Raw genomic sequence first — 12,422 nt, 5'->3', positions numbered from 1 at the left:
TGTAACTAGAGGATGTACGCAGTGCGCATAACAAGTTGTAACTCACAGTGTTAGCTTCTCGTGTTGCAATTATGCATTTATGGACATAAAGTTATAACTGGTCTATCTAACAAGTTATAACTCACAGTGTTTCAAGTTGTAACTAAGAGATGTGCGCAGTGCGAATAACAAGTTGTAACTCACAGTGTTAGCTTCTCGTGTTGCAATTATGTATTTTTGGATGTGAAGTTGTAACTGGTCTACCTAACAAGTTATAACTCACAATGTTTTTAGTTGTAACTAGAGGATGTGAGCAGTGCGAATAGCAACTGCGATAGGCGTAAAATAGTCTCACCGTGTGTGTGTGTGTGTGTATATATATATATATATATTATGTATATGTGTATACACAACGGGCTCGCCCACATCCACTGTATGTATATTATGTGTCTAGGTATAACTGTAGTTCATGTTACGCCTAGCCACTCAGCGAGCCTGCTGTTTTCTCCCCGTACGCCAGCCAACTCGCTGCGGACATGGGCGTCTGTAACCGTTCCTTTTTTCATCTTCCATAACTGTCCCCTTTTTATCTTTTCCCATTTCGTTCTTGCCCATTTTGCTCTCGCCGACTCCATCATCCTCACCATCACCGGATTGATTTTTTGCTCATTGCCATCGCAAGCAGCCGCCAAACTCATCGTGCTACCGCCTCCTCGTCGCCCTCTCCGTCTCCCATCAGAGCTATTTCTCACGCACCGGAATTCGGTGGTGGGGATTCGCGTGGGTTCATGGGATTCCGCGGTGGGAGTTAGCGCCAGTTGCGATGTCATCTTCTCCACTCCCGGTGCCATCGTTGTCTCCACGCATGGGTGCTTCTCGTCGACGTCATCAACTGGTGAAGGCACCTGCAACCCCCCGATGTGTTCATTCATTGCGATTTTATTTGAGGACCTAGGGTTTTTTGGGGTAGGTGTGTTTAGCGTCGGTATTCGATGTTTTTGCACCCAAGTAATGACATATTTTGCGTGGTATTTGAAGGCTATTTTTGCGAAATCGATGTGGGTTTGTGATGCAAAATTAGTGGTAGTTGCATTTTTATTTGTTAAGGTTAGGTATTACTAGAAAATTTGGGGGCAAATTTGTATGTATAAGCCGGGACAAAGCATTAGTTAGAAGGGAGATCTCAGTGCAATTGTTTTGTAGGTCGTAATTGCATATGCATTTTTTTTAATTGAGTTACTACTGCTAGCTGTTGTTGATACATGTGATATGTTCGAGTCGTGATGAGTTGTAACTCTAGTTGCAACATGCTATGTGATGATTGGTATTTTAACATGTGATTCATTTTTTCTCTTACTGTTATTTAGTTCTGCATGCATGTATTAATTTGACATCGTATCTTGTGTATTAACCTAACTAGTTACTAGATTTGTTGTTGTTACTTGTATGGTGATTTTGATATGGTAACTGATATGGGACACATGTAGTAATCGGTGTGTTATCAGTGTAGCTACTGTGGTAGCTCTCAGAATTTTTGTGAAACTACTGGTAAGGTTATCACGACATGGTAACTGATATATCACTCAGGTGATAATTGATATGATGTATGTGTAGTAACTAAGATGAATACTATTGTATATGTGTGTGGGGTAATTTTTCTGTTACTTAAATAGTAACTCTTGCAGTAACAATAACTAATGGATTAGATATCAGTTTTACTTCGAGTCTAATTGATTAATTCTATTTCTATTACAGTATGGATCCATCTACTGATGTAGGGACTGGAGGTGCATCAGCAACATCTGGTGATGCCGGTTTTGCATAGGGACCTATACTTCGTTCTTCTTCGCACCTATAGCATCATAAAACTATTGTGACGGGATCTCCCAGGGGAAACTCTAGGAAGAGGGTGGCATGTCATAAGCTGGTTGTAAGAGCTGATTCTGATTTTGATTTTGTTGAGACGCCACTAGTAGTGGAGAAGCAACGTCAAGCTCGACATCTTGCTCCTAGCACCCGCCGTTCTGTGGCAGCTGATAATATTACGGCTGGTGGTCTTGTTGCTGCAGATGAGGATCAGGTTATTTAATTTATATTTCTTTTGCTGCTCAAATTATATTATTGTTGTTAATGGTTGGTCTCTATGGCATTGCAACTGATACAGGATACATTTAGTAATTGATATGGCATCTGTAGAGTGACTATTGTAGATCTCAATTTTTTTTGTTTCTGGTAGTAGATCATGCCATGTAACTGATACGTCAGTATGGTGTTAATTGCCATGACATATGTGTAGTAATTATGTTGTAGACATGATATTTGTGTAGTAACTATTGTTGCTTTCTAATTTTTTTATTAATGTTATATATCATGACATGACAACTGATATGTCACTCTGGTGGTAATTGACATGACATATGTGTAGAAACTATGGTGTGAACTCTTGTTATTTCTAGGTATAGTAATCTTTGGTTAATGCAATTGTAACTGTTGCAGCAGTAGCCTAGTAGTAACTGTTATGTAGATGACCTTATAGTTACTGATACATTAACCTTTTTGTAACTGCCATGCCATGTAAGTTTTGTAACCCTTATTTTTGTTGTTCTGAACAGGGCAATGATTTGGTGAAGCCTAAATGTTCACTAATACGCAGATGTTCACCCTCCATATTCTTAAACTTTGTTAAAGATCTTTCTGACGGTCAGCGAGCAAGGATTGAGAACATGGGTTTTAGGGGTTTGGTACAATTCTTGCCTACTTGCTTGGAAAGTAGGGATATTCTTGCTTGGCTGATGGACAAACTAAATCCAGATACAATGGCTCTAGAGCTTGGTGGAGGTGAGCTTAGAGTCACTGAGTATGCTGTGAGGTGTGTTCTTGGCTTGCCTTTTGAAGGTGGCGACCCTTCATATTTCTATGAGCATGAAGGTAAGCTGCTCGAGAGCTGATGAGGAAGGCCCTATTTCGGGACCGGAGTAGGAAGCTTCTGCCATCTAAACTTGCAAAGATGATCAATAATTCCTAGAAAGTAGAAGATGGGAGAATAGATGATGATATGGCTGACAGATTGTTCTTCACAGTAGTATTCAATAGCTTATTGTTCCCGAACATTATCTCAGGTTGCATGATGTGAAGTGGTTAGAGGATTTCGATGCCATCCCTAGAATTAATTGGTGCAAAGTAGTAATTGACAACTTGCGTGACTCTGCTCGGTAGTGGAAGATATATAGGATCAAGAAGTCTTCTCCGCCGCTTCTTGGTTGCGGCATATTTTTAATTTTGAGTCATTTTACTTCTCATCTATTATTTTAGTTTCTGAGTATGTACTTTTTTCCTGTTATAAATTGGGATTAGTAACAGGTAGGAATCGGCTAACATTACTAATATTACTATGTCTAATTGATTGAAATCCTAATTACTATACTCTTTTTCTAGATATTCTACCTTGACAACCTACAAACTGGAGTTACCATTGATCCATTTACGACCCCTCCACTGTACATTATTTGATGGCAAGACGATTGATAATCTTGCTCAAAGTGACATCTGGCCGAACGAAACAATTGATAACTGATATGGGTGTTTTAAGGTTTGTAATGCATTTTGGATTTCTCTCTCTCTCTTTTTTGCATCATGCTATTTTGAGCCTAGTCAATTAGTAATTTGTATAGTGCATGTTGTAATTGTCCTTTTTTTGTTGTACATTGCCTCATTTATTTTCCTTTCTTTTCCTTTTTTTAGCTGAAGAGTTTATGTGAGACATGATACAGTGGGGTTGCTACTGCTGCTAGTGCTGTTGATGCCCCTACACATGTTGAGCAGCCTGTGTGTGCCCAGGAGCCTGTGCAAGATTGATAGGGTATTTCATGCCATGCTTTTGTGTACCTGAGATTGCAGGTGACGTTCAGGCCCTTGTTAGCGAAGGTTGTGAGCAAAGAGAAGTGTAAATGGGTAGAGCAAATTTTGAAGGATTTCGATGTAGATGCCGAGAAGGCACAAGGCTACATGAGGAGGGCCAACAAAATAATGGATGATGCGTACAATGTTGCTTGCAATAGTATACGTATGCTGCTAGAGGAGGCTCACGTAGAGAAGGCCAAAGTCATGGGCCCAGCAAACAAAAGGGCTAGGAATTGTGGCACGTCCAAGGGTGGCCAGCGGCATCCTTAGGAGGTGCCATCCCTAGTTGATGAAGGTGGTGGTGGGGAAGCGGAAATGAATGTGCATGTGGATGAGGAGAGGTTGCCCTCACCACCTCTATTGGCTAGTCCTTCAAATGTTCCACATGATGACATGTCTCATCAGCCGCCGCCTGAGGATGTTGAACGGTCACCACCAGCAAATGATACATGTGGCGATATCTCTAGTTTAGACAATAATATTATCTGTCCTCCTATTTACTTTTTATTTTACTGCTTTATCTTCTATTGTTTTTTTTTCTAGAGATGTATACAATTATTTTTCCTAGACCTTATGTAGCTCCTTGTGATTTGACTCATAATATCACTGGAGTAGATGATATTTGCAATATGTTGGAAAGCCAGGGTTTGGATCAGGTATAGTATAAATGTGTATTTAAGTATGTTTTTTTTTCTGTAGTAAACTGATGAATAGTATGCATTGTAAAGTTGTATACTATTTCAGCAGTAATTGATGTTATTTGTTTATTTGTTTTAGTATTAACCGGTGAATATTACACATTGTAACTTGTATACTATTCTAGTAGTAATTGGTGCAGTTGGTTTCAATTACTACAGTAGTAACTATGGCAATGTATATTTTTGCGAATTGTGTTGTAATTGAAGCATCTTTTTAATTGACAAGAGTTGGATAGTAGCTCAAGAGAGGAAGCTCACAAATAGATTGTCATCAAAGGACAAAATGAATGAGATGATGTTGGTGTTGAAACTGATACTAGGCCACATTTGGATCAGGTATAGTGTAGATATGTATTTAAGCTTCTTTTTTTCTGTAGTAACTGGTGAATATTACATATTATAAACATTTTTACTATTCTAGTAGTAATTGGTGCTATTTATTTATTTGTTTTAGTAGCAACTATTGAATATTACACATTGTAACTTGTATATTGTTCCGGTAGTAATTGGTGCAATTGGTTACAATTATTGCAGTAGTAACTATGACAATGTATATTTTTGTGAATTTGTGTTGTAATTGAAGCATCTTTTTAATTGATAGAAGTTGGATGGTAGCTAAAGAGACGAAGCTCACAAAGAGGTTGGCATCGAAGGCCAAAATGAACGAGATGATGTTGGTGTCAAAACTGAGATTAGACCACATTTGGATCAGGCATAGTATAGATGTGTATTTAAGCTTCCTTTTTTCTGTAGTAAATGGTGAATATTACATATTGTAAATATGTATATTATTATATTAGTAATTGGTGCCATTTGTTTATTTATTTTAGTAGTAACCAGTGAATATTACACATTATAACTTGTATACTATTTTAGTAGTAATTAGTGCAATTGGTTGTAATTGTTGCAATAGTAACTATAACAATGTATTTTTTTTTGCGAATTATATTGTAATTGAAGCATCTTTTTAATTAACAAGAGTTGGATAATAGCTCAAGAGAGGAAGCTCACAAAGAGGATGGCATCGAAAGCCAAAATGCATGAGATGATACTGGTGTTGAAACTGAGGCTGGACCTGTGGATAAGGTAGAGTATGGATGTGTATTTATAGTTCTAGCAACCGATCAATATGTTGTATTGCAACACGTCTTTTGTTTTGGTAGTAACTGAGGCTCCATTGCGACCAGTGTTATAATTGTACCATCTTTTCTATTGATAGGGTCTTGATGGTAACCCAACAGAGAAAGGTGACAAAGAGCAAGGTGCCGGTGGTGAATGTAGTCATGGTTACACAGGAGGTGAAATAGAGAGTATACCTATGGAGCAGGTACAATATAGATGTGCTTTTTTAGTTTAATATTAGTTGTGTCACAACTCTTGGTTATTTTGCATCTCAATTGGTAGTAGTACTGATGCAGCCTGTAAGTAACTCTTGTAGTAGTTAACATGACAATGTATCTTTTGTTTTGTGCATTTTTGTGCATTTTAATTGAAGCATCTTTTTAATTGATAGGAGTTGGATGGTATCTTAAGAGAGGAAGCTCTCAAAGCGGATGGCATCGAAAGCCAAAATGTATGAGATGATGCTGGTGTCGAAACTGAGACTGCTGCCATGAAGGAGGAGGATGATAGGAAGAAGGAGGCTGCTGCCAGAAAGGACGAGGAGGTTGCTGCTAGGAAGAAGGAGACTGCTGCCAGGAAGGAGGAGGTTGGTGTACATGTCACTTATGTACGGAAGAAGCTTCGATCTAGGAAAGATAACACAGATGCAAATTTGAAGAAGGATGTTGCTGCCAAGAAGGAGGAGGCTGCTACCAAGAAGGAGGAGGTTGCTACCAAAAAGAAGGGTGATGTGGGCAGATCGAAGAAGATGACAGCTACCGAAAAAGAAATTTCCAAGTTTAATGAAGATATGAGGAAGGCGATGGAATTTTTTATGGCTAGTGCAGCCAGGCAAGCTGAAATTGATGCTGCAATTGCTCAAGCTAAAGCTTCAAAGGATGATGTTGGAGGTGGTGAACATAACGAGGAGGTGCAATTTACAAATGATGAAGATTCGTTTTTGCTGTGTACGCCATTGTTTACTCTAAATGAAGAGCAGGCTACACAATAGTCTGTAATGGATGACCCATGGGAATTTCAGAGGGCCATGTTTGAGATGCTTGGCGAGAGGTTGTGTTCAATCTCTAGCAAGTACACTTCCCCCTTCAATTCCAAAGGGCAACAACCACAAGTACTACTGTCGAAGGCTATGGCTCTTAGGAGGAAGATAGAGCATGACCCTAATTTGAAAAGGCAAGAAACTAGTTACAACTGTTTCGTTTATTCCCTACATTTTGTTAGCCAATTTATCCATTTTTAATGACATGGCCTCTTTTTTTCTTTTTCTTTTTTGTGTTTGCATTGTGAATCTTATCAGTTCTGGCTTGTTTCTTCAGCTAAGTGGTGAAGACATTGTTGGCTCATTCAGTGATGGAAAACAAGTGGAGCAGCAGGTCATTGATTACATTGTTGCTTGTTTGCGTTATGACGACATCGTACACAAGGATCTTCATCTCCCCTGATTTTTTTGTGAGCCATCTGTTACTTCTGCTTAGTAGTTATCGATATACATATGTTTGTTATTTTTGTAGACATGGTTACATGATTGTTTCTAACAAGTTTATCATGTTGTAACTGGAGTTTTTAGCATGTTTTAATTGTATTGTTTACATGTTGTGCACTGATTTTTACAATGTTACAACTTGTTTGTTAGCATGTTGTAACTGAGTTTTTAGCATGTATTAACTAAGTTTTTATAGCATATATAATGATTTCTTGCATTTTGTTTGTTTTACGGATACATTTGAACACTGATAAATTTTTTATCGCCATGTGGAGTATGAATATGCAGTTAAAGTACTGAGAGTCGAGCTACAAAAGTATGACGTCTCAAGGCGAAAAAGGCTAGGTTTTTTATATGCATGTTGTAACTGCAGTGTTAGTAATATCATAATTGTTCTTAGTTGATGATGCAATTGATTTGATTTAATTTTTTTCATGTTGCAACTGTACTGTTCTTAGTTTCTAGATTTGTTGTTGTTACTGTATTGGTGATTATATAGTAACTTATATAGGACACATGTAGTAATTGGTGTGTTATCAATGTAGGTATTATGATAGCTCTCAAATTTTCTTGTGAAACTACTGGCTGGTTATCATGACATGGTAACTGATATATTACTTAGGTGGTAATTGATATGATGTATGTGTAATTACTAAGGTTGATACTATTGTAATATGTATGTGTGGTAATTTATTTCTTACTTGAATAGTAACTATTTTTTATGCACATTGTAGCTGCAGTGTTAGTCATATTGTAACTGCTCTTAATTGCATGATGCAATTGATTTGATTTTATGTTTCATGTTACAACTATACAGCTTTACCATGTAGCAACTAAAGTAGTTTTTTTTATACTTTACATGCAGATACTGATTCCAGTATATCAATGTTCGCTTTAGTTATTATATTACCTCTACTTTATATATAATCACATCAACATTTTAGACTCAAATGATTATGTCCTGAAGAACACAGAAAAGAATGAGCGGCACAAATCAGTCAAAGCAAAGATTCCACTAATATATGATACATTCATGGATGTCACAGTGTGGAAGAAGATGCCTGACATTAGGAGATTTAAAGCTCCTTTCATTGATTACCGGATACAAGTGCTTAACAATGACCGTGCTTTCTTTCTTTGGAAGTTCCTGGAGTTCTGGGACGGATAGGGGTTAAAAATTTAAATAGGTCTGGTTAGTATTTTTAGTTTTTGATGATGTGAGTTCTTTTTCTAATAATGTGCATTTGTTCTTTTGCTTTTTTTAATGAAGGGAAGCGTGTACAGGATCGAGCCGCTACACTACATGCTCTACCACCCCATGAACCTAAACCATGATCTACCTCACTCACTTGATAGGTTTAGAACAGGAGAACGGCGGCCGGTGACGTGAAGATGATTTAACTCTTGATAACTGATACATTGTGTTGGTAACTATGTTGGTAGTAATTGATATATTGTGTTGGTAGTAACTAATATGTTGTATTGGTATACTGTGTTGACAGTAATATGATTTTGAATGTAACTGGTGTACTGCGTTGGTAGTAACTGGTACACTGTTATACTGTGTTGGCAGCAACTGATATACTGTGTTGGTAGCAACTGATAAGCTGTGTTGGTAGTAACTATTGCATTGTATTTGTAGTAACTGGTACACTTTTAGTTGCAACTGGTATATTATGTTGGTAGTAACTGGTATACTATGTTCGTAGTAACTAGTATATTGTGTTGGAAGTAGCTAATATACTATGTTGGTAGTAATTGCACTGCCTTGCATATTATATTTGCCCTGCCTTTGATGTCATAACTGCCCTTGAAGGGATCTGTGACGTTCTAAGAGGGGGTGAATTAGGACACTTAGAACTATTTTGGTTCCAAAAATGATACAAGATAAACCTATATCAATTTCTATCTAAATGTGCTCTAGGTTTATCTAGTGTGTCTACTCTACCGATCAAAAACACTTGCGACCTATCTAAGAAGGCAAATTGCAAGAATGTAAATACGGAAACGTAAATAAGGTAGAGAGCACAAACTCGGCACAATAATTTTTTCCTACGTGGTATTGATGGCATGAATGCCACCCCTAATCCATGTTGGAGCTCTATAAAGGATATGCTCCTGGTCTGCACTCGGTCACGACTCTTGAGCCACCAAGTCACAAAGACAAGTCCTCCATCCGGATGAGTTACCAAGCCACCAAGATAAGGTCTCACCACTAGTCTCTCTTCCGGTTCCTTGCCGCCGTGATCATTTCATAGCTTGAGCCACTAAAGCAAGGGTCTCCGCGTCCCCGTACACGTGTCTTGCTGCCGCTCCACACTAAGTCAAAGGGTCAACAAGTTGCCGACGAGTTACCGAGTCTCCAAGGTGCTGGCGTACCTTTCGGTACACAGTTGGATCACTCTTTGATCCACTCTCTAGGAAGCAATCGCCTAGCAACACGCTCTCTAGGCCTATAAGCACTAATCACTCTCTAATCTTGTGCTTAATTTGCCTTAGATGATCACTTTAAGCACTTTGGTGGCTTTGATATCTTCTCAGGTGTATATGAACTTCTCTGGACTCCAGCTACCTCAAATGACTGAGTGGAGGGGTATTTATAGCCTTAAACCCGTGCACTAGCCGTTAACCCATGCTATTGTTCTCACCGGATCATCCGGTGAGTATACTCTCACAAACTAGCCGTTGAAACCCCCACTCAAGCCTCTATGAACACCAGATTATGCTGTGACAACTCTCTAAACACTGAACAAATGCACTGGATTATCCTATGTGCATATGTTCATTTTGAAGCTCTCTGAAAATAATAGTCCGGTGTGTTTATTTTGTGAACACCGAATCATCCGGTGAGTATAGTAGAAGAAACTAGCCGTTGAAACCCACTCAGACTCATCTGTGAACACCGTATTATCATGTGATAACTCACTGAACACCAGACACATGCACCAGATTATCCTATGTGCATATGTTCATTTTGGAGCTCTTTGGAAATAATAGTCCGATGTGTTCATTTTGTGAACATCAGATCATCTGGTGAAGCAAAAGAATCTGCTTTAAACTTTATATGAACACCAGACTGTTTTTCATTGTTCTCACCAGATTATCTGATGTAGCACTAGACTAATTTTGATGTGAGCACCGGATTATCAGGTCAGGCAAATTTCAGCAGAACAGCATTATGTATTTCGGGTATAACTTTTCGCTCTGAACTCCGGTTTTGATGATCTTGGACTCTATGGAAAGCTTGTGAAGGCTCTACAAGATTATATAGAAATTCATCCCGTTTTATCACATCAAAATTTATGGAACAAGTCCAATTCATTCCTCTCTTTGTTTCAGCTTCGGTGACTTCTCTTTTATTGCATTTATGAGACCTACTAAAATATATACTTGACAAACATGTTAGTCATATTGACTATATTATCATTAATCACCAAAATTATAATCATGGACTAATATGGCTATTTTTTCTATAGCCCTATCCTAAATGTTTTCAAAATTCTGAATGTTTTGATTGTAATCGGTGTACTATCCCATAGTAACCGATCTCATGCTGCATACCAACCAGGTAAGGCTTCAAAGTCAGCTATTTTGTAACGTAATTGGTATAATGTGTTGGTAGTAACTGATTTAACACTTGGTAGCAACTTAGTAGCTAGAACACATGATCGTAATGTGCATGCCCCTCAATGGTAATCGAAGTAGTCATGCAATGGTAACTCCTAGTACTATATATACTGGTTATAATCCTACAAGCTATGTCACGGCTGAAACATGAAAGAAAAAATAGAACTAGAAATCTATAAATTATGATCGTAGTAACTAACATAATGCTTTTGTCGCAACAGGGTAGAACACATGATCGTAATTGTGGGCTTTCGGCTTTCATCCTGTTACATTTCATCTTCTTCCTCGTTCTCACTAGCATTTTCAAACTCATCTTTGAGCTCTCAGTTCACTCTTGGTATGAGCACTTACCCGAAGATAATCTACTGACTCGTCATGTATGAGCACTTACCCGAAGATAACATTTTGCAGCTGATGGTTTGATCCAACAAACATTGCCAGTGGCACGTTTTTGTTATTTGTTCTGTGCGTCGTGTCAAATGTGATGACATCTCCGAAATCTTTGCATTAAGCCCTTTGGCTTGCGTGGCTCCAGAAGATGTTCTAAATGACTTTGGTCTTGGGGCGAACCATTACATCCCAATAGAAATACTCGTTATTTGTTCTGCATTCGTTGAAGAAGGCAATGAGCTTTGGGATATCATCTTCTCTTTCTTGCATGAGGAACTCTGCTTTGCTGTTGGTTGTAAAAAGTCAAGTGTTTGCATTGCAAATCCATTATAGTAGTAATTAGTGTTCAGATGAAATTGCAACTACAATGATAATCATGGTTTTCCTTGAGAATAATCAGAACAGTGATATGACAATAGCATGTAATTAGTTGGATTAGTAAGTATTAAACAAAGGAAACTCAAATATGACGACAAGCATATGTCCAAAAGAGTAACCATAGATATGATGAAAGAATAATTTCTAGCAATCTACCCGTTCTTTAGATCCCTCTTAGTAAACAGCCAGTTTTGGCGATCTCCGTGTAATTCTGACATCACATTCATCGCTACCTGGTGTTGCACTCCGTTCCGCACCATGATATTCATTAGGTTCAATAGTGCAGGGTCTTTCCTCTTATGTGTATGCATATAGTGTGTCATCTGCAGCGAGGGAAATAGTGGATAGTTGTGTTCCAGAATAACATGATCTATATACCAGAATTTTTCATTCTTGTTCAGCTCACTTTTACCTCAGCTTTGCAACCACATCGTATTGATGTCTTTTTAGTTTGACAGTCCTCATCTTCTTCATAATGTTCACTTTCTTGGGTACCATAATGTCCTTGCCTTTTACATACGTAAAAGCATACTTGATTCCGTGTTTGATACTTACGAACGTTAAACCTAGTCAGGATTGCATAGTCATAGTAGAAGTTGTATGCTTCTTTTGAATCATCAAATATTAGTCCCTCTTTCTGCACAAACTCATCTAGCACCAATGAGTCCTAGATTGACACAGGCATAGTAATCAAGAGTCGTAACAAAATCATAGGATTTAGCGTAATTCATATAGAAACACAATGGAAATTAATTGAAGTTATTTTTCATGGTCTAGATAGACAAAACTGACTTTTTCTCTCCTAATCGTAGTTGGGTGAAATAGTAGATCATAACTTGGGTGTA

This window comes from Phragmites australis, chromosome 11, assembly GCF_958298935.1.
Source record: "Phragmites australis chromosome 11, lpPhrAust1.1, whole genome shotgun sequence".
NCBI classification, from domain to species: Eukaryota; Viridiplantae; Streptophyta; class Magnoliopsida; order Poales; family Poaceae; genus Phragmites; species Phragmites australis.
The sequence above is the reverse complement of the archived record's forward strand: the minus strand, read 5'-3'. Positions refer to the sequence as shown.